The following is a 27,300-nucleotide window of genomic DNA, read 5'->3' as shown; positions in this document are numbered from 1 at the left end:
GGTAAACTATAGATTTTATCAATTATCAAAACTTCAGCCATTCCTAAAGAATTGGGAAATGAAAGTCTTTTTTTTTTTTTTTTTGAAAAGTCTATTTTTTAATTGCCCAAAATGAAAGTCTTGTTTTTTTGTATGTAAAATTCGTAAGGGTTTTTATGTGGTTGTAGCCTAAGGGAAGAGATACTGCTACGTTGAGAAGCCATTAAAGGTTTAATTTTTTTTTCCTTAAGAGATTAGGGAAGCTTTGCTCAGTAAATTGGTTTGCTTAAATTGTTTGTGAAAATTTAAAAATTCCCCAAGTTCCTCCAAGCAGAATCAGTTAGTTTCTTATCCTTGTTTCAACTGCTCTTTCTTTGTGCATGTTTCTCTTACAGGATAGTACTTCGTATTCAGTGTGGTAACTATCTGTTTCTGTCCTGGGCCATAGACTAGACTCCCAGAAAGTGGGGTTAAGACCATTGTACCCTTAGCAGCTAGCACATAACAGTATTTAATACATATTTACTGATTTAGTGAGTGATTGTAAGTAGAGTAAGAAGACATTTTACTTTTATATAATAGATGGCTCATTACAAGATTAGTGTTCAGTGTTTTGTGTGAATCCTGGCAACCCACTCCAGTACTCTTGCCTGGAGAATCCCCATGGTCAGAGGAGCCTGGTGAGCTACAGGCCATGGGGCTGAAAAGAGTTGGACACGACTCAGCAACTAAGCACAGCACAGTGCGGATCTCACTTAAAATGGACATTCAAGGAGTTCCCTGGTGGTCCAGTGGTGAGGACTCCACACTTTCACTGCCAAGAGCAGGAGTTCAGTCCCTGGTCAGGGAACTAAAAGCCCAAGTCACACGGGGTGGCCAAAAAAATAAAATAAATAAGATGGACATTCATTTCATTTTTCTGCGTTTATATGGAATGAAATCTATTTTTGCTGGAAGAGATCTTGTTTAACACCACTGGTAATAAAGAATACATGATAATAAAAAAGCATTTTCAGGGGAGAAAATTTGGGCATGAATGCTCGTAACTATATACATAAATAAACATCATTAATTCTGAAAAGTACAAAATATTTGACCCATTAACAGAATAGATAATAATGAAAACTGATGACTTTTCTGTTAAGTAAACAAAAACTTTGTTCCCTTTACCCAAAGCCATTTGAGACTTTTTAAAATGGCAAATGATGAAAAAAAAATTAAATGCTTTTGTTTGCATATATTGAAATAACCAAACATCTTTTGTCTTTTATTCTGTGAATTACATGGACTGATTTTTTAATATTGTGCCAACCTTACTCTCCTTGGATACATCCCACTTGGTCATCATGTATTATTCCTTTTTTATATCTTACCAGGTTTAATTTGCAATTTTTTCTTTAATAGAAAAACTGAAATTTACTATAACAAACTACTCCCTAAAGAAATGAAATACTAAGCAACAATGTGGCAACTTTCTTATATCAGAACTATTCATCATCTTAAAATATGTGTGTGTTAGTTGCTTGCCGAGGTCCAGCCCGGCTGATCCAGGGAGTTCGAAGCGGGGATGGTGTCGGCGAGGATAAGGATACAATAGCTTCAATTAGATATTAATTAGAGATGTAAAGAGTAATAGAATGAGGATAGCTCAGTAGGAAAATTCAGTGGAGAAAAGAGGCTGAGTAGCTTGGTTTACGTGGGAGACCAATAAAACTTCAAGACAAGAAGCTTGCACCACTTACGTAGGCCACAGGCATCCTTCCGTTCTCCCAAAGGAGAGGAGACACTGAGGCCTCCCCAGTCGGATCTTAGAAGCCTAGGCATAATTAGTAAGCATGGTGGGTTCCGCGCTCCATATGGAGACTCAGCCAGAGTTTGAGAGAGAAAGTGACATGGGGAGACCAGTATTTCGAGAAACTGATCCCGATTCTCTATTTTCCAGGGTCTGTTTTTATACACTGAGGTGTTATACAAAAGTCATGTGGGGTCAGCAGTCCTGACTTTTATCAAAGTCAGGTGCTTCATACAAATGTATACAGAGGTCTTAGGGGTATTTACATCATCTTCTGGCCAGGGGGCCTGCTGACGATTTATGACCCTCTCCTTGTGACAGCGGTCAGTCAACCAGGACACTTATTTCTCCAGGGGTGATTATTCTTCAAAAAGACTCCACCTTCCGAAGGTACCAGATAAAGTTACATTCCTATAGGGTGAGGGTGTAGTGGGTTTTAATTAAGGAAAGAATTTACTTAGCCTAAGGTCTAACGTGATTAATATCAAAGGTTAATACTTATTTCTTCTATATATTCATTAATGTGTGTAAGGGCAGGGAATGTGGAGACTTAGCAACAAACATTGGCTCAACAAATGAAAAACCCTTCAGCAATACAATTTCTAATCAGCCCACTATACTTATACTAATGGTTTTCTAACTTTTCTAAGGAATCTGTTTTTAGAAGGTTTAAAGCATCTTGTGCCTCTCACGGTTGGGAGGCTGTGAGCAATCACATGTGGCCCGACAAGCCTGTCAGGCAGGCTAGAGAACCTTCAGAGGAGTTTGTAGGTTAAAACACCCTTGTCGCACCCAGGAGTTTTTGTTAACTGGAGCTCTAAGTTAACTCCTTCTCCAAACGAGGTGGTGGGGGACAGCCCCCCATAAAGTCAGAGGTGTAGGTGAGAGTACAAAGTAGTAAAGTAGACAGGCTCTGGTTATGGGGGTAGATGCTCGAGGATTTCCAGGGGGACTCCTGGGGCTCGATCCCGCCTTTGCGTATGTCGAGCCTCCTTCCTCATGACCTTTGCCACGGGCGGAATGCCTCACGCTGGCCTCCAACAGTTGCTCAATCATGTCCGACTCTTTATGATCCTGCAGACTGTATCCCACCAAGCTCCTCCAACCATGGGGATTCTCCAGGCAAGAATACTGGAGTGGGTGGCCATTCTCTTCTCCAGGGGATCCTTCCAACCCAGGGATCAAACCTGCATCTCCTGCATTGCAGGTGGATTCCTTACCGTCTGAGCCACCAGGGAAGTGCATAAATGGTTTCTGGAAAAAGAGTTATTGTTGAAGACCAAGTATTAAAATCAGTATTACATACAATACTCAAAACCTTTTTTCATTCTACAACCTGGTTGATCACTTTTCTCTCCTCTGTCCCAGAACAGCCCACGCGTCAGCTATTGAAGCCTTTCCCTGGCTATGAGTGATGTTGAATGAGAGTTAAGGAAAGCCTTGTGATAAAAGGAGTCATAGCTATTGTAATTTTTAAAATAACTCTTCCACCACTGCACTTTACATTTTTCTTTTTAAAAGAAATTCTCATGAAGAACAGCCATCACTGAAATCAGAAAGACTGCTTTTATCATTGTAATTGTAACAATATTAATTATGCAGTTTATTACTATATTAAATGTAGAGGGTTTCTACTTCAAGTAAACACAATAAAATGAAACGTACATCAGCATGTTAAGAGCCAACTATTCATATTTCAAAAGGATTCTCCAACTCAAAAAGGATCCACTGCAGCTTTTCTATAAATAAAAAAAATCCCCGTGGTTTTAAAAATAATTTTAAAATTGTAATTTACACATAATTTTCAGGAACTCTTCTATTATACAACACAATGCACAACTGTGCATGTATATAGATCATGCCATAAAGAAAAAGCTCATACAAATTTCCCATAAGTTATCTAATTAACTGTGACTATAAGAATGAACATAAACATTGGTTGCAATGCATAGAAAACCACTAGAAAAATTTATGCTCATACTGTTCACTGTTTACAATTCTATGTAAGGACTTTACATTGCTAGTTTCTAAAGTGAAAAGAACTTTAATATGCCCATTATGCCATTTCCTAATTACTAATTTTTTGCAAACTTTTCTTTATTAATGATAGAAACATAAACATTCAGTTTGCCTGGTAGAATCACAGAAAATTTGAATTAGTTAAGTAAAATTTGATGACCCATAGGTAATAAATACTGCACATTACCCACAGAATCCCAGTGTCAGAATTGTGTACTGTAGGCATCAGAGACACAGAAATCCGGGAATCTGGAGAGAATGAGGAGCTCCAAGTCATAACCTGGTGGAACTGTGGTTTGTGAGTGTCAGATTACTTTCAACTAACATGGATATCTTGAAAAGAGCTGTTAAGTTCTTAGAACAAGGGAATTTTGAGGTCATGGTATATTTCTTTTGAAACAATGGCCTTCTCCAACTTAGTTCTAGAATTCCTAAGTAGCTGATGTTAGGAATTCTTCTTTTCCCAAATTTACCTTGGGCTTGGTAACATGGAGTTCTTTCACCATTTGAATATAATGCTTCTTCCATACACCCTGCTCATAGGGAGCTGGGGAGACATTGATATACCAGTTAAACCATAAACATTTTAGCATCCAGAGGTGATCCAGTTCAGTTAAATTCTTCCAATGCCAGCTCACCTGGAGAAACAATGTAAAAAACTATTCAGGTTACATGTCCACTTTCTCTAGGTTTTGAGCCGTCACCCTGGTACTGAGAGAACTTCTTTATTTTTTTTTTCTGGAGTGGGTTGCCATGCCCTCCTCCAAGGGATCTTCCTGACCCAGGGATCGAATCCACTTCTCTGCATTGCAGGCAGGTTCTTTACCACTGAGCCACTGGGGAAGTGGATTCATGGATTCATTCATGAATGAATCAGAGCAAACATAATTTTAACTTGATAAACCAGGTCTGGAATTCACAAGTAGTTTCTTTTTGGTCCTTTTTTTCCAAATCACAACCAAGTTACCTCTTACCTGAAGTGCTTCCTAACAAGGCAGGAAGATTTTTTTTTTAATTGGAGGATAATTACAACATTATGATGGTTTTGCCATACATTGGCCATAGGTATACATGTGTCCCCTCCAACCTGAACACCACTTCCACCTCCCTCCCCATCCCATCCCTCCAGGTTCTCACAGAGCACTGGCTTTAGGTACCCCTTTTTCTTTTCTTTTCTTTTTTTAAATGTTAATTCAGACAGAATCCAAGTCAACTAATATTTATTGAGCACCTATTAACCATCCTCGTCACAACCTGAAGGGTAGTATAATTAATATTCTCCCCTTGCAAATGGGGAAACTAAGCTTCAGATAAGACTTCGGAACTTCCTAAAGATCTCTGGCTATGCCAAAGCCTTTGACTGTGTGGATCACAACGAACTGTGGAAAATTCTGAAAGAGATGGGAATACCAGACCACCTGACCTGCCTCTTGAGAAACCTGTATGCAGGTCAGGAAGCAACAGTTAGAACTGGACATGGAAAAACAGACTGGTTCCAAATAGGAAAAGGAGTACATCAAGGCTGTATATTGTCACCCAGCTTATTAACTTATATGCAGAGTACATCATGAGAAATGCTGGGCTGGAGAAAGCACAAGCTGGAATCAAGATTGCTGGGAGAAATATAAATGACCTCAGATATGCAGGTGACACCACCCTTATGGCAGAAAGTCAAGAAGAACTAAAGAGCCTCTTGATGAAAGAGGAGAGTGAAAAAGTTGGCTTAAAGCTCAACATTCAGAAAACGAAGATCATGGCATCCGGTCCCATCACTTCATGGCAAAATAGATGGAGAAACAGTGGCTGACTATTTTTCTGGGCTCCAAAATCACTGCAGATGATGATTGAAGCCATGAAATTAAAAGATGCTTACTCCTTCGAAGGAAAGTTATGACCAACTTAGACAGCATATTAAAAAGAAGAGACGTTACTTTGCCAACAAAGGTCTGTCTAGCCAAGGCTATGGTTTCTCCAGTAGTCATGTATGGATGTGAGAGTTGGACTATAAAGAAAGCTGAGCGCCAAAGAATTGATGCTTTTGAACTGTGGTGTTCGAGAAGACTCTTAAAAGTGCCTTGGACAGCAAGGAGATCCAACCAGTCCATCCTAAAGGAGATCAGTCCTGGGTGTTTATTGGAGGGACAGATGTTGAAGCTGAAACTCCATTACTTTGGCCACCTGATGCGAAGAGCTGACTCATTTGAAAAGACCCTGATGTTGGGAAAGAATGAAGGCAGGAGGAGAAGGGGACAACAGAGGATGAGATGGTTGGATGGCATCACCAACTCAATGGATGCGAGTTTGGGTAAACTCCAGGAGTTGGTGATGGACAGGGAGGCCTGGTGTGCTGCGATTCATGGGGTCACAAAGAGTCAGACACGACTGAGTGACTGAACTGAATTGAACTGAAGGATCTCTGGGAGTCTGCATATGAACGTTGTGTGAAGGCTACAGAAACTCCAGTTGGCACATTGCTCATTTTTTTCATGATATGCTTCTGTTTTCCCTACATGCTTATGATTTACCTAAATATATAAAGGGAACACAATGACTAATACTATATTGATGTGTCCTAAATAGCCTTTAAGATTCAATGAAGCATTAAGTATTTGTCGTGGGGACTTCCCTGGTGGTCTAGTGGCTAAGATTCTATGCTTTCAGTGCAGGGGGCCAGGGTTTGATCCCTAGTTAGGGAACTGGATTCTACGTGCTGCAACTGACACTTGGTGCAGCCAAATTAATACATTTTTTAAAAAGTATTCTGTACATTCCACTTTCATAGCATTATGGTCAATCCTACATATCCAGAAAATGGTGGAGGTGACCCTATTATGTGTAGTAGTTTTTAAAATAATTTATTCCAGGTTTTAAATAAGTCTTAGTAGAAACTAGAGTCAAGTCCATATATAAAGTTCAGACTAGGCATTCCATATCTCTTAACATGAATTGCAGAGATGGTAACTAGTCTTCACATTCATTTCATCTTTGGAAAACTGGCCTCTTTTTCAAGGTTAACTCAATAATAAATAATGTTTGAGTGCCCCCAAAAGGAGCAGAACACTCTGTAATGGAACTCACTACCCATCCATCTGTTTATCTATCTGTCCGTCTTCCTCCCTCCTTCCATCCATTGTGTACGGAGTTTCAAAGTTACCCAAACTCACGTCCATTGAGTTGGTGATGCCATCCAACCATCTCATCCTCTGTTGTCCCCTTCTCCTCCTGCCTTCAATCTTTCCCAACATCAGGGTCTTTTCAAATGAGTCAGCTCTTCGCATCAGGTGGCCAGTGTGTTATGTCCAGGATTATTTTATGAGCTGAAGATAAGACATGTAGGGGAGAGGGAAGCAGAGGTGGGGCACAAATAGGAGAAACAGTAGGTTCAGGATCTAGATGGAGGAAAAGGCTTAGAGGATCTTACACAACACTGCAGGCAGAAACAGAGATCACAACCACTTTGTGCAACCCAGAATGAAACTGCACTGCCCTTAATCCTCATATGGTTAGTTAATTCAATCAAGATGTGGGGTTTGGGAGGGAGGGGATGGGGAGAAAGTTTTTCTCAACTCTCATTCTTTTCCTCTTTTGACTTAGATCGGGTTTAGACCTGGGTAGTTAAGTTGGGGTTCCCCCCCTGCACTGGGGATAGATAAAATTTTGCTTTGTTTTTGATTTTTGCTGCTTTTTGTTTGTTTAAAACTAAACAGGAATGAGGAAAGTTGAGGGTGGGGAAGCTCTTTCAAAACTGTAAGACAACCACCACCACATTTTCAAACAGCTCAAAGCTCATCTTGGTGCAATGACTTTATTGTTTACTTTAAATCTAGCTAAAGAACAATTGCCTCACAGTCAGTTCTGGGAAATAAAATAAAATGTTGAAATCTACCAAGATTGACATATGGTACACATAGATGATAAGATTATCTATTTCGTATCACATCTCCCTGGAATGATAACATTCTCATTGTGAAAAACATGGAAAATTCTGAGAAACCTGAAGAAAAACAATACCCAGAACCCTGTCAATCAGAGATGACCAAACATTATCAACAAGCTGGTAGAGTTATTTTCCTTTCTGTTTTTCAGGTATATATGAAAGCAAAATTGGGAAACTGCATGCAATTTAAAATCATGCTTTCTTCATTTTATACATAATAAGCATCTCTGTTCTTCCAAAACATGTTTTCTAATGACTGCCTAATAATTCTTTATATGGCAGAATGATACTCTATTACTGGGCATTTAAAACACTATGTTTTTTTAAAAAACAAATTGTTTCAATTTTAGAATAATATGTGTACATCAATACTAAATTCAAAGATACCAAGGGGCACACTGTAAAAAAAGTAAAAAAAAAAAAAAAGCCTCTGTCATCCTTGTCATATAGCCACTCATTTCCCTCTGTGAATGTAACCATTGTTACTGGCTTCTTGTGTGCCATTCCAGAAGAGCAACAAATATGGATACATTCTTTTATTCTTCCAAAGTGGTAGGATAATTCTGCACCTTTGTTGTTTTATTGATGATATATTGAGGAGATAGTTGCAACCAGTCTGCTATTAGCAGACATTTCCATTGTTTCCAACCTTTTGCTACTACAAACAATGATGCAATATTCTTATATAGACATACATTTTGCATGTGTTGAAGTATACCCATCAGACAAATTCCAAGAAGTGAAACTACTGGCCAAAGGTAATCTTGGGTTTTTTTTTTTTTTTTTTCTAATTTTATTTTATTTTTAAACTTTACATAATTGTATTAGTTTTGCCAAATATCAAAATGAATCCGCCACAGGTATACATGTGTTCCCCATCCCGAACCCTCCTCCCTCCTCCCTCCCCATACCATCCCTCTGGGCCGTCCCAGTGCACCAGCCCCAAGCATCCAGCATCGTGCATCGAACCTGGACTGGCAACTCGTTTCCTACATGATATTTTACATGTTTCAATGCCATTCTCCCAGATCTTCTCACCCTCTCCCTCTCCCACAGAGTCCATAAGACTGTTCTATACATCAGTGTCTCTTTTGCTGTCTCGTACACCGGGTTATTGTTACCATCTTTCTAAATTCCATATATATGCGTTAGTTTACTGTATTTATGTTTTTCCTTCTGGCTTACTTCACTCTGTATAATAGGCTCCGGTTTCATCCACCTCATTAGAACTGATTCAAATGTATTCTTTTTAATGGCTGAGTAATACTCCATTGTGTATATGTACCACAGCTTTCTTATCCATTCATCTGCTGATGGACATCTAGGTTGTTTCCATGTCTTGGCTATTATAAACAGTGCTGCGATGAACATTGGGGTACACGTGTCTCTTTCCCTTCTGGTTTCCTCAGTGTGTATGCCCAGCAGTGGGATTGCTGGATCATAAGGCAGTTCTATTTCCAGTTTTTTAAGGAATCTCCACACTGTTCTCCATAGTGGCTGTACTAGTTTGCGTTCCCACCAACAGTGTAAGAGGGTTCCCTTTTCTCCACACCCTCTCCAGCATTTATTATTTGTAGACTTTTGGATCGCAGCCATTCTGACTGGTGTGAAATTGTACCTCATAGTGGTTTTGATTTGCATTTCTCTGATAATGAGTGATATTGAGCATCTTTTCATGTGTTTGTTAGCCATCTGTATGTCTTCTTTGGAGAAATGTCTATTTAGTTCTTTGGCCCATTTTTTGATTGGGTCGTTTATTTTTCTGGAGTTGAGCTGTAGGAGTTGCTTGTATATTTTTGAGATTAGTTGTTTGTCAGTTGCTTCATTTGCTATTATTTTCTCCCATTCTGAAGGCTGTCTTTTCACCTTGCTAATAGTTTCCTTTGATGTGCAGAAGCTTTTAAGGTTAATTAGGTCCCATTTGTTTATTTTTGCTTTTATTTCCAATATTCTGGGAGGTGGGTCATAGAGGATCCTGCTGTGATGTATGTCGGAGAGTGTTTTGCCTATGTTCTCCTCTAGGAGTTTTATAGTTTCTGGTCTTACGTTTAGATCTTTAATCCATTTTGAGTTTGTTTTTGTGTATGGTGTTAGAAAGTGGTCTAGTTTCATTCTTTTACAAGTGGTTGACCAGATTTCCCAGCACCACTTGTTAAAGAGATTGTCTTTAATCCATTGTATATTCTTGTCTCCTTTGTCAAAGATAAGGTGTCCATATGTGCGTGGATTTATCTCTGGGCTTTCTATTTTATTCCATTGATCAATATTTCTGTCTTTGTGCCAGTACCATACTGTCTTGATAACTGTGGCTTTGTAGTAGAGCCTGAAGTCAGGTAGGTTGATACCTCCAGTTCCATTCTTCTTTCTCAAGATCGCTTTGGCTATTCGAGGTTTTTTGTATTTCCATACAAATTGTGAAATTATTTGTTCTAGCTCTGTGAAGAATACTGTTGGTAGCTTGATAGGGATTGCATTGAATCTATAAATTGCTTTGGGTAGTATACTCATTTTCACTATATTGATTCTTCCAATCCATGAACATGGTATATTTCTCCATCTATTAGTGTCCTCTTTGATTTCTTTCACCAGTGTTTTATAGTTTTCTATATATAGGTCTTTAGTTTCTTTAGGTAGATACATTCCTAAGTATTTTATTCTTTCCATTGCAATGGTGAATGGAGTTGTTTCCTTAATTTCTCTTTCTGTTTTCTCATTATTAGTGTATAGGAATGCAAGGGATTTCTGTGTGTTGATTTTATATCCTGCAACTTTACTATAGTCATTGATTATTTCTAGTAATTTTCTGGTGGAGTCTTTAGGGTTTTCTATGTAGAGGATCATGTCATCTGCAAATAGTGAGAGTTTTACTTCTTCTTTTCCAATTTGGATTCCTTTTATTTCTTTTTCTGCTCTGATTGCTGTGGCCAAAACTTCCAAAACTATGTTGAATAGTAATGGTGAAAGTGGGAACCCTTGTCTTGTTCCTGACTTTAGAGGAAATGCTTTCAATTTTTCACCATTGAGGATAATGTTTGCTGTGGGTTTGTCATATATAGCTTTTATTATGTTGAGGTATGTTCCTTCTATTCCTGCTTTCTTTAAGTTTTTAGCCATGTCTCATGGCTTGCAGGATCTCAGTTCCCCAACCAGAGATCAAACTCACATCCTTGGTAGTGAAAGCCACTGGATCGCCAGGGAATGTCCAGGAATCTTTATTTAAAAATTGGGTACTACCAAATTGCTCTCCTGGGTGTTTGCATCAATTTATCTATGAAGGTGCAACACATGAAGGTGCTTGTTTCCCCACACCCCTAACAATATAAAATGTTATCATTAAAAAAGAAACTAAATTCATCTGAGTCACAAACGATGGCATGAAAATGAGGCTAAGCATTTTATCTATTTTCAAAACATCTGCTTTTCTTTCTGTGAACTACTTGCTCACTTCCTTTGCTCATTTTTCTGCTAGGCTTTGCTTTTTTTTTCTTCTTAATGTAGATTTATAGTCGTTCTTTAAAAAATAAGAAAATTACCCCTTTGCTGGCAACATGTTTTTCCCCAGATTATTTTAATTTTGGGGGGCCACACTGCAGCAGCTTGTGGATTCATAGTCTCCCGGCCAGGGGCTGAACCTGAGCCCTAATCAGTGAAAGCACTGAGTCCTAACCACTCCCAGGGAGCTCCCTCCTGTTTACTGTCTGTATTTATTTACAGTTTTCTTCTCGATGGAGAAAATTTTAACTTTTATAATCACAACTTAAAATCTTGCTTTCTTTATTTATAAAGCATATATAATATATATACAAAATATATAAAATAAATAAAGATTTTAAGTTATACATTTTCTTTTGAGGCTCTGAATATTATAGATTACTCACAAAGTCTTCCTTCCCTAGATTTCCTTTAATTACATTTTTTTCCCCTTTAGTCATGCCTGGGGGCTTACAGGATCTTAGTTCCCCAAACAGGGATTGAACTTCTGCCCTCAGCAGTGAAAAAGCAGAGACTTAACCACTGGACCAGGGAATTCCCTCCTTTGAGTAGGGAATGGTTTTCCATAATTTCATATCAATCTTTTATCCTTCTAGAATTTTTTTCCAGATACTGCCCAATTGTCCCAGCACCAATTATTAAATACATCATCTATCTTACTGCTTTCATTTTCTTAATTTTTTTTCATTTTCTTAATTTTAAAAACTAAAGTTACCCTGTGAATGCACAGTAACAGGGAATTTCTGGTCTTTCTAGACTATGAAAAGAAATCAACAAAATGACTATCAATTTTATATCTTAAAAAATATACTTGAATACACCGTGAAATTATTTGTAAGAAAATAATGGTCAGATGCTTTTCCAACCTGTGAGCACATTTGCCCACTCTGAACTCCTTTAGTCTCACATGCTTCTGTATTTATCACATTAGCACCTTATTTCATGCTTTTCTATTTATGAATGGCCTGCACTCTACACTCTTAAGTTTTACTATGGTCCTCTGCTGTGCAATATAAGGCTATTCTGATGATGAACCATTATATACATGTGTATATATTTCCCCAACTGGCTAATACTATTTTACGGACACTTAGCAATGGCTTACTTTTTCTCTCCTGTGATCACTAAGTGCACAGCCAGACACAAAGAGATGGGGCCAATCCAAACTGTGCAAACAAAATGCGGTGAGCATCTTGTCGGTGCTCGGTTTTGTATGCATGCTTTCTTTTTTCCCTCAAGGTTCAGTGTTTTCTAGGCTGTCTTTACAAAACACCGAACCCTGCTTCTTTATCTGTGCCTGTGCACAGTGACAAAGGCTTTGGGGGTCCAGGAAAGAAAAGATGTATAAAGATAACACCTTTGGGAGCTTTGTCATAAAATCCAGAGCTTCTGCTGGAATTTTCTCCTGAAGCTTTCAACAGCAGAACTTTTGCTGTGACAGGGAGCAGCGTTCTAACAGGACTGTCAGGATTCTTCTCCTCTGAGTGTCCATCCATTTGTCAAACTGGAAAAAAAAAAAAAGCAAAGCAAAGCAAAAAAAAAAAAAAAGCTCCAGGTTTAGTCTGACACCAGAGACGCATTATGAAAGAGATAAAGAACTGCATAGAAAGTGAGTTTAGTAACTTATTCTTAACAAATTGCATGCATTTCTTTCCCTAACAAGTACACCCCATGTTTTGCCACCTACCTGTTCTTTCTCACATGTGTGTGTGTGAGCCCAAGCAAGGCCGGTGTGGACATAGACATGCACTTGACCTCAAAACTTGGAGTTACAGAAAAATTTGGGAGCTGGTCATAGTCGTAAACTGAGAATATATACAGACTTGTAAAATGTAGATCTTTAACTTCTGATGGGGCTATATCCCAATTAATCCATCATAAGTTGAAAGTATCATAAATTAAAAATGCACATAATACACTTAACCTACCAAACATTCTAGCTTAGCCCAGTCTACCTTAACGTGCTCAGAACGCTTACATGAACCCTGATGATCCTTGCTGTTGTTTAGTCACTCAGTCATGTCCAGCTGTTTTGCGACCCCATAGACTGTAGCTCAGCAGGCTCCTGTGTCCATGGGATTCTCCAGGCAAGAATACTGGAGTGGGTTGCCGTGCCCTCCTCCATGGGATCTTCCTGACCCAGGAATCAAACCTGAGTCTCTGCATTGACAGAGGTATTCTTTATCACTGAGCCACCAGGGAAGCCCTCACATGAACCTACAGTTGGGCAAAATCATCTACCACAAAGCCTATTTTAGAAGAAAGTGTTGACTAGTTCATGTAATTTATTGACTACTACACCTGGAGAAGGGAATGGCAACCCACTGCAGTATTCTTGCCTGGAGAGTTCCATAGACAGAGGAGCCTGGTGGGCTACAGGCCATGGGGTTGCACAGAGTTGGACATGACTGACACAACTTAGCATGTATACAAGCACACTGAATGTGAAACCAGAATGGCTGTCTGGGTACTGATGGTTTTAAGTGTATTTGGCCTGTACTCTTGTGACTGAGTGGCTGACTGGGAGCTGTGGCTCAGTGGCTGCCCAGAACCATAAATAAGTATCCTACTGCACATGGCTAGCCACCCCTCCCCAAAAAAACCCAAATACAAAATTTTAAATATGGTATCCACTGAACGTCTATCACTTTTGCATCACTGTAAAGCCAAAAAGTTGCTAAGCCAAAGCATCTTAAGCCACGGACTGTCTGTACAACCATAAGAGAAGACACCTGGGCAGTCAGTCTTCGCCCATAGTTTACATCAGCTCATTAGTGATTAAAACTCCAGGACCAGAAACAAACCTTTGCATTCACAATTAGAGATAAGGCAATACAAGCAAATATCTCTGAGAAGGGGGAGTATATGGGGTTAAAGTCCTGTGTGTATGTGTGTGTTCTCAGTCACTCACTCTTGTCTGACTCTTTGCTGAGCCGGCTAGGCTCCTCTGTCCATGGAATTTTCCAGGCAAGAATACTGGGATGAGGTGCCATTTCCTATTCCAAGGGATCTTCCCGACCCAGGGATCGAACTTGTGCCTTTTGGGTCTCCTGCATTGGCAGGTGGATTCTTTACCACTAGCACCACCTGGGAAGGTCCAGTTAAAGTCCTGCTGCTGCTGCTGCTAAGTCGCTTCAGTCGTGTCTGACTCTGTGCGACCCCATAGATGGCTGCCCACCAGGCTCCCCTTGGATTCTCCAGGCAAGAACACTGGAGTGGGTTGCCATTTCCTTCTCCAATGCATGAAGGTGAAAAAAGAAAGTGAAGTCACTCAGTTGTGTCTGACTCTTAGTGACCCCATGGACTGCAGCTTACCAGGCTCCTCAGCCCATGGGATTTTCCAGGCAAGAGTACTGGAGTGGGGTGCCATTGCCTTCTCCGAGTTAAAGTCCTACTAATATGTAAATGATTGATATGATTGGAAAGGAAAAGTTGATAGGAGGGCCTGGAAAAAAAAAAGAGTGCCAGAGACAGGAAGTACATGCCAAAGCAATCTGGGGCATACCAAACAAACGCTTGGGTTACTTCACAATTTTCCCCAGTGATGACCCCAAACCAGTCCCAAGATTAGTGACTCATCAAAGATGAGAGCGTGAGAGCTGGCCAAAATCAAAAGAAAGGTTCTTATGGGAACAGCTAGCAGCAGAAGGAGCTGTTATCAGAGTCTAAACCTCTGTTTTTCTTCTTTAGTCCATTAGAGAAGAGAAAACAGGAAAGTTTGGGGCTACTTGTATTTTATACACTATTGCATTTCATCAATAGATATTTTCTAGTTAGTATAAAGTAATCAGAATTTTATAATACTTTAGTTTTAATCATAAAATACATTGACCACCTAAAAAGGCATGAAAGTGGAAGTGAAGGCATTTCCAACTCTTTGCGACCCCATGGACTGTAGCCTATCAGGCGTCTCTGTCCATGGGATTTTCCAGGCAAGAGTACTGGAGTGGATTGCCATTTCCTTCTCCAGGGGATCTTCCCGACCCAGGAATCGAACCTGGGTTTCCCACATTACAGGCAGACGCTTTTACCATCTGAGCCACCAGGGAAGCCCTTTAAAAAAAAAAAACGGCATAAAAGGAAAAATGTATTTTAAGCCTTATGACAAGTCAACTTCTTTGTAATCATAGGATCTATTTTTTTTAATTAGTTGGAGTACTTCTTGATTAAAACCTTCCTTGGAAGTCCAGTGGTTAAGAATCTGCCAGTGCAGTGGACATGGGTTCCATCCCTGGTCTGGGATGATTCCACCTGCGGCAAGGCAAGTAAGCCTGAGAGCCACAACTCCTGAGCCCACATGCCACAGCCCCTGAAGCACAAGCACCCTAGAGCCTGTGCTCTGCAACCAGAGAAGCCACTGCAGTAGGAAGACTGCGTCCTGCAAGTAGGGAGGAGTGGTCCCATGCTCATGACAACTAGGGAAAGCCTGCACACAGCAACGAAGACGCAGCTCAACCATAAACAAATAAATAAAAAGAATCTGCCTTCCAATGCAAGGGACTAGGGTTGATAACCTGCTCGGGGAACTAAGAGCCCACATGCCACAACTGGAGAAAGCCTGTGTTGCAACAAAGACCCAGTGCAGCCAAACCAAAGATTTTTAAATAAAACAAAAACTATTCACTGTTACCAGATCTTTTCAGCGCTCATCAATCTCACTTTGGACACTATCATTCAAGGGGGAGGGGGGACTCTCAAATGAAAAAAAAAGAAAAAAAAAAACATCAGAAATCTTAATTTACAAATAAGTGAATAAAGTGTATTCATGTATGAATGTTCCCAGATTTCCTCTCCGCCTGTTTCTGCACAGTCCATATTTCTAACTAACATAATATGAGACTTCTTTCCTTTGGGGATGGGTTATTAGAATGATAGAGAAGCCAGACCAGAGTGGTGAGGGCCAGGGGAAGGACCAGCCCACGATGCTGCGGTGATCTCTAAAGCAAGGAGCCAGTGGGGGGCATATGGAGACAGGAGAGCTGCAGGGTTTTGGCGTGTAGGCAGTCTGTGGAGGTTCAGACTGTAACTGCCTTTCCAGCAGTTATACAGTGTGAGAGAACTGGGGAATGAAGAAAGGGGATCTGGTAGGTAGTGTTATGAGTTCTGAATTGGATCCCCTGTGATTTTTCTTTGAGAGACAACATGAAAATTGGTATTCATCTTTAAAATTACTTTGGGCAGTGCTACGTGCTACTCTGTAGAAACTGAGCTATGTGGGGACCCAGGATGATGAGGGAAGAAATGTTTATGGGATATAATTATCACTACAGTAAATCAGAAATAACCCCAAATGCCTCACAATAGTGAATCAGCTCAGCAACATGATAAGAGAAAATACGGCATTAAGGATGCATGGGGGCTTTGGGAGTGAGGCCATTCAGAGTCACATTGATTGAATAATTATATCGAAATTTAGAGTTACTGGGAAGATTAAAGAAATGAAAATATGTATAAAATTCCTAAAAGAGTGTATGACTCATTGTACTCATGGTAGCTAATTTTATAAACGGTGGTCCCCAAACTTTTTGGCACCAGGGATCAGTTTCATAGAAGAGAAGTTTTCCATGGACGGGGGGAACAGGCAGGTAGGGATGGCTTCGGGGTGATTCAAGCGCATTGCATTTTATTGTAGTTCAGTCACTCAGTCATTCTGACTCTGCAACTCCATGGGCTGCAGCATGCCAGACTTCCGTGTCCTTCGCCATCTGCTGGAGCTGGCTCACACTCACCTCCATTGGGTCAGTGATGTTTTCCTACCCTCTGGTCCTCTGTCGTCCCCCTCTCCTCCTGCCTTTAATCTTTCCCAGCATCAGTCTTTTCTAATGAGTCGGCTCTTCACATCTGGTGGCCCAAGTATGGAGTTTCAGCTTCAGCATCAGTCCTTCCAATGAATAATCAGGACTGACTTCCTTTAGGATTGACTGGTTTGATCTCCTTGCAGTTCAAGGGACTCTCAAGAGTCTTCTCCGACACCACAGTTCAAAAGCATCCATTCTTCATCACTCAGCCTTCTTTATGGTTCAACTCTCACATCCATACATGACTCCTGGAAAAACTACAGCATTACATTTATTGTGCACTTTATTTCTAATGTGATGCCACTGCTGATCTGATGAGAGGTACCAATGGGTCTGTGGCCCAGAGGTTGGGGACCCCTGTTAGAAAATATCATAGTGATGTTAAAAATAATAAGCATGAGGGGTAAATCATTAGATATACAATAATTAAATTACAAAGCATAAAGTTACCATGTTTGTACATTAACAAGGACAGGAAGCACATTTGCAAGGATTGAGGTCAGCTCAATTATTGTCATGGATGCCCAAAAGAAGAGAACAGGCTCAGATTGAAGAACAGTGATTTAGAATTAATATAAAAGAACATTAGGATTATAAAGCGCTGAAGAAATCTATAAAAGAAAACATTCAAACCTTTTCCTCTAGAGATTAAAAAGATAATTACATTGGTTTCTCATCTATTTCCCTGATTATAACAGTCAAAGATAATTTATATTTGGCTTTGATAGGTGTTCTTGCCTTGGGGGTTTCCCCTTTCTAATTGTGTTTATTTAGTCTAATAGAAAACGAATTTGCATTCCTTGAATTTCTACCAGTTGAAGGTGGGTAGATGACTGAGAAGAATGCTTAACAGCTGGGGGAAATCCCCTTGGAATTTAAAAGGTGCTGGGAATAATCCAAAAAGTAGATAATCCATGGAAGAATTAACTCTACATGAATTTGGTAATCGCCCAGTATCCTTCTCTTTTTTAAAAAAATTTCTAAATTGAAGCATTGTTATTTTACAATCTTTTAGGTATCTAGCATATTGATTTATATATGTATACACACACACACACACACACACACATTCTGTTTTAGATTCTTTTCCACTGTAGGTTATAATAAGATATTGGATATAGTTCCTTGTGCTATACAGCAGGTTCCTGGGTTGTTGTTTTTTTTTTTTTTTCAAATCTATTATATATATATACATACATATATATATATATATATATATATATATATATATAGTAGTATATATATCTGTCCCACATCACTTGCTTCAGCTCTTCAAGAAAAAAGAGCCATACCATCACAGCCAGGGATCTAATGTGTGAGGTAGGGGAGCAGCTAAGACCGTTTTCTTATCCTAGTACCATGTGTGATACCTCATTTTACAGTTAGTTCCTTTTTAATATTAATATCATATAATTACTATACGACATTGTGCTACATTATTTTATGCTATACTATCTTATATGCCCATCACTGGTGACTCAGTGGAAAAGAATACATCTGCCAAGCAGGAGACAGGGGGTCAATCCCTGGGTCAGGAAGATCCCTTGAAGAAGGAAATGGCAACTGGCTCCAGTATTCTTGCTTGGGAAATCACATGGACAGAGGAGCCTGGTGGGTTTACAGTCCACGGGGTCGCAAAAGATTCAGACATGACTTAGTTACTAAACAGCAACAATACTATCTTATATCATATCATAATTATATTTTATAGTTACTTTTAATACCTTTCGAGATTTCTTGACAATAAGATTGTGAAAATCCCATTTTCAGAGTAGTTGTTACAAGGATTCTTGCTGCACTTTCAAGATGTGAGGACCATTGCTAGGGCATCAGCGCCACTCATCGCACACCAAATGGCAAGGAAAGGAAAGTTCTCAGGCAGTGAGGTCAAGATGAAGGAAGAGGCTGTTATTTTTTTTTTTTTTTTTTTTGCTTTTTGGTTATATTATCCTGGGCTTCACTGGTGGCTCAGCTGGTAAAGAATCTGTCTGCAATGCAGGAGACCTGGGTTTGATCCCTGGGTTGGGAAGATCCCCTGGAGAAGGAAATGGCAACCCACTCCAATATTCTTGCTTAGAAAATCCCATGGACAGAGAAACTTGGCAGGCTATAGTTCATGGGGTTGCAAAAGAGTCAGTCACGACTGAGCATGCACACATGGCTAAATATAAAATACTTTTTGGATTGTCTATCATTGAATAGGTTTCACATTACATCTTGCCCTTTACTATCCAGATTGTTTTTAAAAGTGACTTTACTTCTAATATGAGATTGAGCTTTAAAGCCAATACTTGACTCATACAATGAAAATCCCAAGTAATGCTAAGTTTAAAAATCAGTATCCTTGGGCTTCCCTGGTGGCTCAGTGGTAAAGAATCTACCTGCCAACGCAGGTAACATGGGTTTGATCCCTGATCTGGGAAGATCCTACATGCAGCGGAGCAACTAAGCCCGTGTGCCACAACTACTGAGCCTGTGTTGATCCCACGCACCACAACTTAAACGAGAAGGCTCTAGAGCCCAGTCTCTGCAACAAGAGACGCCCTGGCAATGAGAAGCTTGCACACCACAATTATAGAAAAGCCTGTGCAGCGAGGAAGACTCAGCACAGCCATAAATAAAGGAAAATTAAAAACAACAACAAAAAAAACCTGTATGCTTACTTACTTCTCTCCTTTCTTTTTTTTATTGAAAATGCATTCCTTATGCTATCAATCTGTTATGTTGTTCATAAAACACACAGACAAATAAAGCCTAAACCTAAACTGGAGAGAGAAAACTGAATAAAAGTAAACTGGAAATATCCCCTTCAAACTTAATTCCTGTGGCTTTCATGGAGCTGTAAAGGTTACCATATAATCTAGTGGATTTATGGAATAAGTTTGTTGTTGGGCAAAAGAGAAAAACCAGTGAGTACCATTTATTCATTTAGAAAATATTTATTAAATGCCTGATAGCATCAAGCAATGTACAACAAGGAGCATGGTAAAACCATGCCTGACCCTATAGTTTGGCTGATTGGAGTAGAGAGATAATTAGTGATCTTTGCAAATATCAGTGACCTTTGAAATATAGGCTTCTATTAGTTATGGTAAAAGAAAAGAATTAACAAGATCTTTTTAAAAGTTTGAAGACCTTGAATTTTATCCAGGGTGATATTAAAAATGTTTAACAACTGGCAATGCTATCAACCAATCAAAATCAGCAGAGGCTGCTCAGCCATACCAATGAATTCTGCCTGAATATTAGCCCTGGTTATATTAATTTAGGGATTTACATTCATAGTAAGTAGAATGAAAATGCAAAGATAGTCATTTTAAATATGTCCCTTTTTATCTATTTGCTTTTTTTATAAGTCTCTTTTTTAAGTTATTGGTAACAAAGTTAGTTTAAAAACACAAATACAATATGAGAAAAACTTAGCTAGATTTTAAATTTCGGGTATTTCTCATTTTGCCATTTTTAGTGAATTTATTTTATAAAATTTTATTATTATTTTGAATAGATATTACCTTCACATGATTAAAAACATTCACATGATTAAAAATTCAAAAGACACAAAAGGCTCTCCAGGTAAGAGTCTCTTCCACCCTTTAGACAGTTTTCCTGTCTGAAGGAAATCAATATTGCCCCTTTTCTTGTAAAAGTAAAAGTAAAGTGAAGTCGATCAGTCATGTCCAACTCTTTGCGACCCCACAATTGTAACCTGCCAGGCTCCTCTGTCCATGGGGTTTTCCAGGCAAGAATACTGGAATGGGTTGCCATTTCTTTCTCCAGAGGATATGTAAAGTCTTCCAGAAACATTGTGTACATGACTTTTTTTTCCTTCTTTAGGTTAGTAAATATCTTTAGACTGGAGCTTGTAGACCAGCACAGAAAAGAAGTGGTGACTAAATCAGACAAACAAGAACAGTAAGATACAGAGCTTTATGATGGATTGAATGTTTATGTCACCCCTAATTCCGAAATTGAAACCCTAACCCTGTGGTAATGACCCAGGGAGGTAGGTGGGGCCTTTGAGAGGATTAGGTCATGAGGGAGAGCATTCGCATATGGGATTGCGAGCATCCATGCTCAATCGCTCAGTTGTGTCTGACTCTTTGCCACCCCATGGATTGTAGCCCACCAGGCTTCTCTGTTGATGGGATTTCCCAGGCAAGAATACTGGAGTGGGTTGCCACTTCCTATTCCAGGGGATCTTCCTGACCCAGACAGCAAACCAGAGTTTCCTGATTGGCAGGCGGATTCTTTACCACTGAGCCACCAGGGAAGCCCTCATGAATGGGTTTAGTGTCCTTTATTAAAGAGACTACAGAGTGACCTTTAGCCCTTTTGTCATATGAAGACACATGGAGAGTCTCTGAGCCAGAAAGCAGGTTCCCAGCAGACACCGAGTCTGCTAGCACCTTGATCTTGGACTTTCCGGCCTCTAGAACTATGAGAAATAAGTTTTCTGCTGTTTATAAGCCCCCGCTCCCACCAGTGTTCTGTTATAGCACCTGGAATGGACTAAGACATATGGGAAAATGAATCTCAGTAACTCACAGGGTAGGATATTCTGTCTACTGCTATATTCTGGGGCAAAGATGCTCCGTTAAAAGGAAAGAAGGCTTTGACTGTATGCTTTAAAGATGGACTATTTCAAGTTCATTATATACATCTAGAGTTAAAGAAATCATAGCATAATTTTTTAAAAGGGATCCTGATTTGTTTTTTAAAATTAAGGTGCAATTCATACACCACACCACCCAGCATTTTCATATATTCACAAGGCTGTAAAGCCAGCACTACTGTCTAATTTCAGAACCTTTTCATTACCCCCCAAAATGAAGTCCATACCCATTACAGTCAGTCACTCCTCCCCTGCTCCCTGGCCCCTAGAAACCACTCATCTATTTTCTGTCTGTATGGATTTGTCTATTTTGAATATTTCATATAAATGGAATCATATGCTAGATGGCTTCGGTGTCTGGTTTCTTTCACTCAGCATACTATGTTCAAAGTTTATGTTGTAGCATATATCAGTACTTCATTCTTTTTTCTTGCCTGTGCCTTTTAAAATTTAACCATTTTTAAGTGTACAGTTCAGTGACATGATGCCCACTCACACTGTTGTGCAACATCCCCACATCCGTCTGCAGAACTGTTTTTAAAACTCAAGCTGAAACTCTACCGGTTAAGTAACATCCCTATTTCTTCGTAACCTGTATTTTACTTTCTTTCTCTGTGAATTTGCCTATTCTAAGAACTTCATAAAAGTGGAGTCAAACAATATTGGTCCTTTTGTGTCTGGTTTATTTCACGTAGCACAATATCTTCAAAGTTCACTCATGAGTAGCTTGAAACAGAACTGCCTTTCATTTTCAGGCTGAACACTGTTCCATTGTTTGGCTAGACCCCATTTTGTTTATCCATTTCTCACCAAATGGATGTTTGGGTGTTTACATTTTTGACAATTATGAATAATGCCACTGTGAACATTAGTGTACACATTTTTGTATGACCATGTTTCCAGTTCTCTTGGGTGGAAGAGACTCTCAGTGAGAACTATAGAGGAATTTGATGAGTAATACACATTAGCCAGAGATGGATAAAGTCCCCTCATACAAACATTTGAGTTTCGAACTTTCAAAGATGCGAATGTGTGTTTGCATGTCCAATCACATTAGTTCATGCATCTGGCGTGCACGGTCATGTGTGTCCATCCACTACAGGTGGCTGTGCTTTTGTGTACTTTACAGTACAGTAGAGCAGTTTTTTAATTTCAAGCCCAGGATGTCTGGAAGCAAGCTTACAAACAGCGGAGTGTAGCCAGTTGTGTTAGTTGGGTACCGAGGCTGACTGTGTTGGATTTACGATCAAATTGGACCTATGAATTCGCTTTTGGAACAGAACTCATTCATACAGAGTAGACTTACTGTACTTTGATCATGGACAATGGTCATTGAGACCGTGTTTCCTTTGAGGAAGTGTGAAAGTAACTTAGATATGGATATATAGATTTATATACATTCCTTTGTTAATGTTCTTTTTCATTATGGTTTATTCCAGGATACTAGATATAGTTCCCTGTGCTATACAGTAGGACCTTGTTGCTTAGCCATTCTAAATGTAATAGCTTGCATCTACCAACCCCAAACTCCCGGTCTGTCCTGCTCCCTCCTCTCCTCCCACTTGGCAACCACAGGTCTGATCTCTACGTCTGTGAGTCTGTTTCTGTTTTGAGGGCAGGTTCATTGGTGCCACAGTTTAGATTCCACATATAAGTGATATTCATATGGTGTTTGTCTTTCTCTTTCTGACTTAGAATCAAGTATACTTTAAATAGTTACCCATTTTCCAAGCAGAGCTCTTCTTGCTTCAAATACTTACAATTAAAAAAAAAAAAGATGGAATGATTTCATATTTTGTGGTTCAAAATACCCATTAAAAAGACATCATTAGGACTTCCCTGATGGTCCAGTGGTTAAATATCTGCCTGCCAATGCAGGGGACATTGGCTCAATCCTTTGTGCCAAGAGATTCCACATGCCTAGGTGCAACTGAGCACAAGCGCTACAAGAACTGAAGCCTGCATGCCCTAGAGCCCTGCTCCCCAACAAGAGAAGCCACCATAATGAGAAGCCTGCTCACTGCAGCCAGAGAGTGGCCCCTGCTTGCCAAAACTAAAGAAAGCCCATGCACAGCAATGAAAACCCAGCACAGTCAAAAATAAAATAAATGAATTTTAAAAAGACATTATTAAAGGATCAATCACTAAATATTGCCAGTCTTTTCCATTTTATCAACTGAGTATAAAGAGACAGATTTTGTACCTGAAAGGGTAACTTTATTTATAACTTGGGCAAACTTTCCTTTTTCTCAGTTTCTCCATGTGAGACAATTCATCTTAGAGAATAAATAATTTTTTAAAGGCAAGAAATAAGAAAAGAATGGAACTATAAAGTGAAATCATTTTTGGAATATGAAAGGCGATGACAAAACTGACAAAGGAAAAATAGGAAAACGGACAACCTCCCTCCAAATATTTCAGCATGACTAGTATTAGAACTTGTGAAATTTATGAGTGAGTAGCTCTGTTTTTTTTTTTATTTCATGAGTTCACATACCAGTGGGTGTACATTACATATATGTTTGCATATGTGTGCCTCTGGGCTTATAGCTCAGTGTTTATCTGTATAGGTTTGTTGTTATATACCATCGAGGACAGAAACTATGTCTTATTCACCTTGACTTCTCCACTGCAGAGTGCTGTATGTGGCATATTACAAGTGCTCAAGCTTGCTGGAAGGAATGAATATGCTTGTGACAATGAATATCCTTTGGATGTATGGCTACCATGTGAGTGTATTTACATATTAGTGGAGAGGTGTTTTCCTGAGCTTCAGTCACTTGTGTATCTATCTGAATGGGTGAGGAAGGGACAACTCGAGTGAGGAGGTTTGGCAGAGGAGGGCAAGCTGGAGCCAGGAAGCAAGAGACAGCAGGTAACAGGCGTGACTGTCTCTCTGGCGCCCACCCCGCGCTCTGTGGGCTTTCAAAAGTTCCCTTCCTCCTGGCACTTTCTAAATTCTCTTGCACTATTCCTATTTAGAAACTAGCTCAGGGCTATTTCTTCCCTTTTGTGGAGGAGGATGAGGAGCTGGTTTCATGCTTCCAACAGATCTGTTTTCCTTTCTTTTTTTAGACTCTCAAATTCTGCTTTCAAAGGGCAGGCAAAATGGAGACTGAAATAATTGATTCAACAACAACCTCAAGGCCGTAAAATGCCATCTTTGCTACTAACCAGGGAATATCATATATCACAGGTAGACACTTTTTATACTTTAGAGAAGAAGAAAAAGAATACCATTTTCTCCTCCCTCCTAATTAACTGCCCCTTGGGCTACTAGGACCCTCAAATAACAGTGACAGATGATCTCAGAATTTCTAGATAATAGAAATAGTAGAGAGGATTTCCTGGGTGGTCCAGTGGTTAAGACTCTGTGTTTCTGCTGCAGAAAGCAAGGGTTCAATCCCTGGTTGGGCAATTAAGGTCCCACAGGCCAATGAAGTGGTCAAAACAAGCAAACAAAGAAAAGGAAAATAGAAGAGAGCCTATAAAATAAAATTTAAAAACCTATAGAATTTTTCAGAAGACTGAAAAATCAGGATTCAGGGCTTTCATGGTGGTCCAGGGGTTAAGAATCTGCCTGCCAATGCAGGACATACAGGTTCCATTTCTGGTCGGGGAGATTCCACATGCCTCGGGGCAGCTAAGCCAGTGATCCACAACTATTGATCCTGCACGGCCTAGAGTCCACGTACTGCAGCTAGAGAGTAGCCTCCACTCGCTGCAACTAGAGAAAGCCCTCGTGCACCAATGAAGACTCAGTGCAGCCAAGAAAAAATAAAGAATAACAAAAAAAAAGAGAAAAATCAGGATTCACACATTTCCTGAACCTTTCGCTTGTGTCTAACAAAGTCCTATCAAGCATCTAATTCCCCTCCTCAGTCTCGGGCACCAGCAATTTTCTGGCACACACTGGTCTCACTCTTCTCAACTCCTCCTCCACTTGCAGCCCATGCTCCACCTGGACTTTCTAGGATTCGCTATTGCCCGCCAGATGATTCTGTTCATTTTCCCTTTCCAGGTAGATTACACTTACTTTCCCTTATGTGATCCACAGGTTCCAGGGGAAGCTCTCAACAAAACACCTGCTGACTGAACAACAACAAGAGATTCAGATGTTATAGAATTTTAGGGCTAAAAGGAATCTTAGGATCTTTTGGTTTTAGAGACGATAAGCAGAGGCTCAAAGGGTTATCTTTATAGATTATAAAGAAAAATCATTGGTTCCAGACTGTATGTTCAGCTGAATAATATACTTGGTTCCTCACTAAAAAGCCATGTGGTGCAAGCGTGCTTCAGATCAGATCAGATCAGTCACTCAGTCATGTCTGACTCTTTGTGACCCCATGAATTGCAGCACGCCAGGCCTCCCTGTCCATCACCAACTCCCGGAGTTCACTGAGACTCACATCCATCGAGTCAGTGATGCCATTCAGCCATCTCATCCTCTGTCGTCCCCTTCTCCTCTTGCCCCCAATCCCTCCCAGCATCAGAGTCCTTTCCAATGAGTCAATTCTTCGCATGAGGTGGCCAAAGTATTGGAGTTTCAACTTTAGCATCATTCCTTCCAAAGAAATCCCAGGGCTGATCTCCTTCAGAATGGACTGGTTGGATCTCCTTGCAGTCCAAGAGACTCTCAAGAGCCTTCTCCAACACCACAGTTCAAAAGCATGAATTCTTTGGCGCTCAGCCTTTTTCACAGTCCAACTCTCACATCCATACATTAGCACAGGAAAAACCATAGCCTTGACTAGATGAACCTTTGTTGGCAAAGTAATGTCTCTGCTTTTGAATATGCTATCTAGGTTGGTCATAACTTTCCTTCCAAGGAGTAAGCGTCTTTTAAATTCATGGCTGCAGTCATCATCTGCAGTGATTTTGGAGCCCAGATAAATAAAGTCTGACACTGTTTCCACTGTTTCCCCATCTATTTCCCATGAAGTGATGGGACCGGATGCCATGATCTTCGTTTTCTGAATGCTGAGCTTTAAGCCAACTTTTTCACTCTCCTCTTTCACTTTCGTCAAGAGGCTTTTTAGTTCCTCTTCACTTTCTGCCATAAGGGTGGTGTCATCTGCATATCTGAGGTTATTGATATTTCTCCTGGCAATCTTGATTCCAGCTTGTGTTTCTTCCAGTCCAGCATTTCTCATGATGTATTCTGCACATAAGTTAAATAAACAGGGTGACAATATACAGCCTTGATGAACTCCTTTTCCTATTTGGAACCAGTCTGTTGTTCCATGTCCAATTCTAACTGTTGCTTCCTGGCCTTCATACAAATTTCTCAAGAGGCAGATCAGATGGTCTGGTATTTCCATCTCTTGTGCTTAGTCATGTCCAAGTCTTGGAGACCCCATGGACTGTAGCCTGCCAGGCTCCTCTGTCCATGGGATTTCCCAGGCAAGAATATTGGACTGGGTTGCCATTTCCCACTCTCGGGGAATCTCCCTGACCCAGGGATCAAACCCACATCTCTTGCATGTCCTGCATTGACAGGCAGATTCTTTATCACTAACACCTAGGAAACCCTGCTAGAACCATGGTCTTTCTATTCTGACCCCCAACCTTGATCTTCCTTATTCAGACCTCAAGCCCTACATTCTCAATGAATTGCTGCCCATGGTTTGACCTGACAGTGGGAAAAAATAACAATTAGGTCCCAGGATGA

At 39.9% G+C, this 27,300-nt stretch overlaps 1 protein-coding gene and 1 long non-coding RNA gene across 11 annotated transcripts in view; one reads left to right on the top strand and one right to left on the bottom strand.

The window, feature by feature from the left end:
• The window catches only part of LOC139182047 (uncharacterized), a 28,765-nt gene extending 20,131 nt beyond the window's left edge, over positions 1 to 8,634 (bottom strand). Inside the window, exons 1-2 of one of the 2 annotated variants that reach the window (XR_011565633.1) lie at positions 6,955 to 8,634; positions 3,978 to 4,428 (exon numbers count right to left, since the gene is read on the bottom strand). This is a non-coding gene — a long non-coding RNA (uncharacterized lncRNA). The remainder of the gene's footprint in view (positions 1 to 3,977; positions 4,429 to 6,954) is intronic. The other variant, XR_011565634.1, reaches the window with a different exon arrangement.
• LOC109578038 (liprin-alpha-1-like) overlaps positions 1 to 27,300 on the top strand; it is a 392,515-nt gene that overhangs the window by 293,291 nt on the left and 71,924 nt on the right. The gene's annotated exons all lie outside the window — the stretch shown is intronic.

Source organism: Bos indicus, unplaced genomic scaffold (assembly GCF_029378745.1).
Source record: "Bos indicus isolate NIAB-ARS_2022 breed Sahiwal x Tharparkar unplaced genomic scaffold, NIAB-ARS_B.indTharparkar_mat_pri_1.0 scaffold_70, whole genome shotgun sequence".
Lineage (NCBI taxonomy): Eukaryota > Metazoa > Chordata > Mammalia > Artiodactyla > Bovidae > Bos > Bos indicus.
Note: the sequence above shows the minus strand (reverse complement) of the source record. Positions and strands in the feature narration are given on the sequence as shown.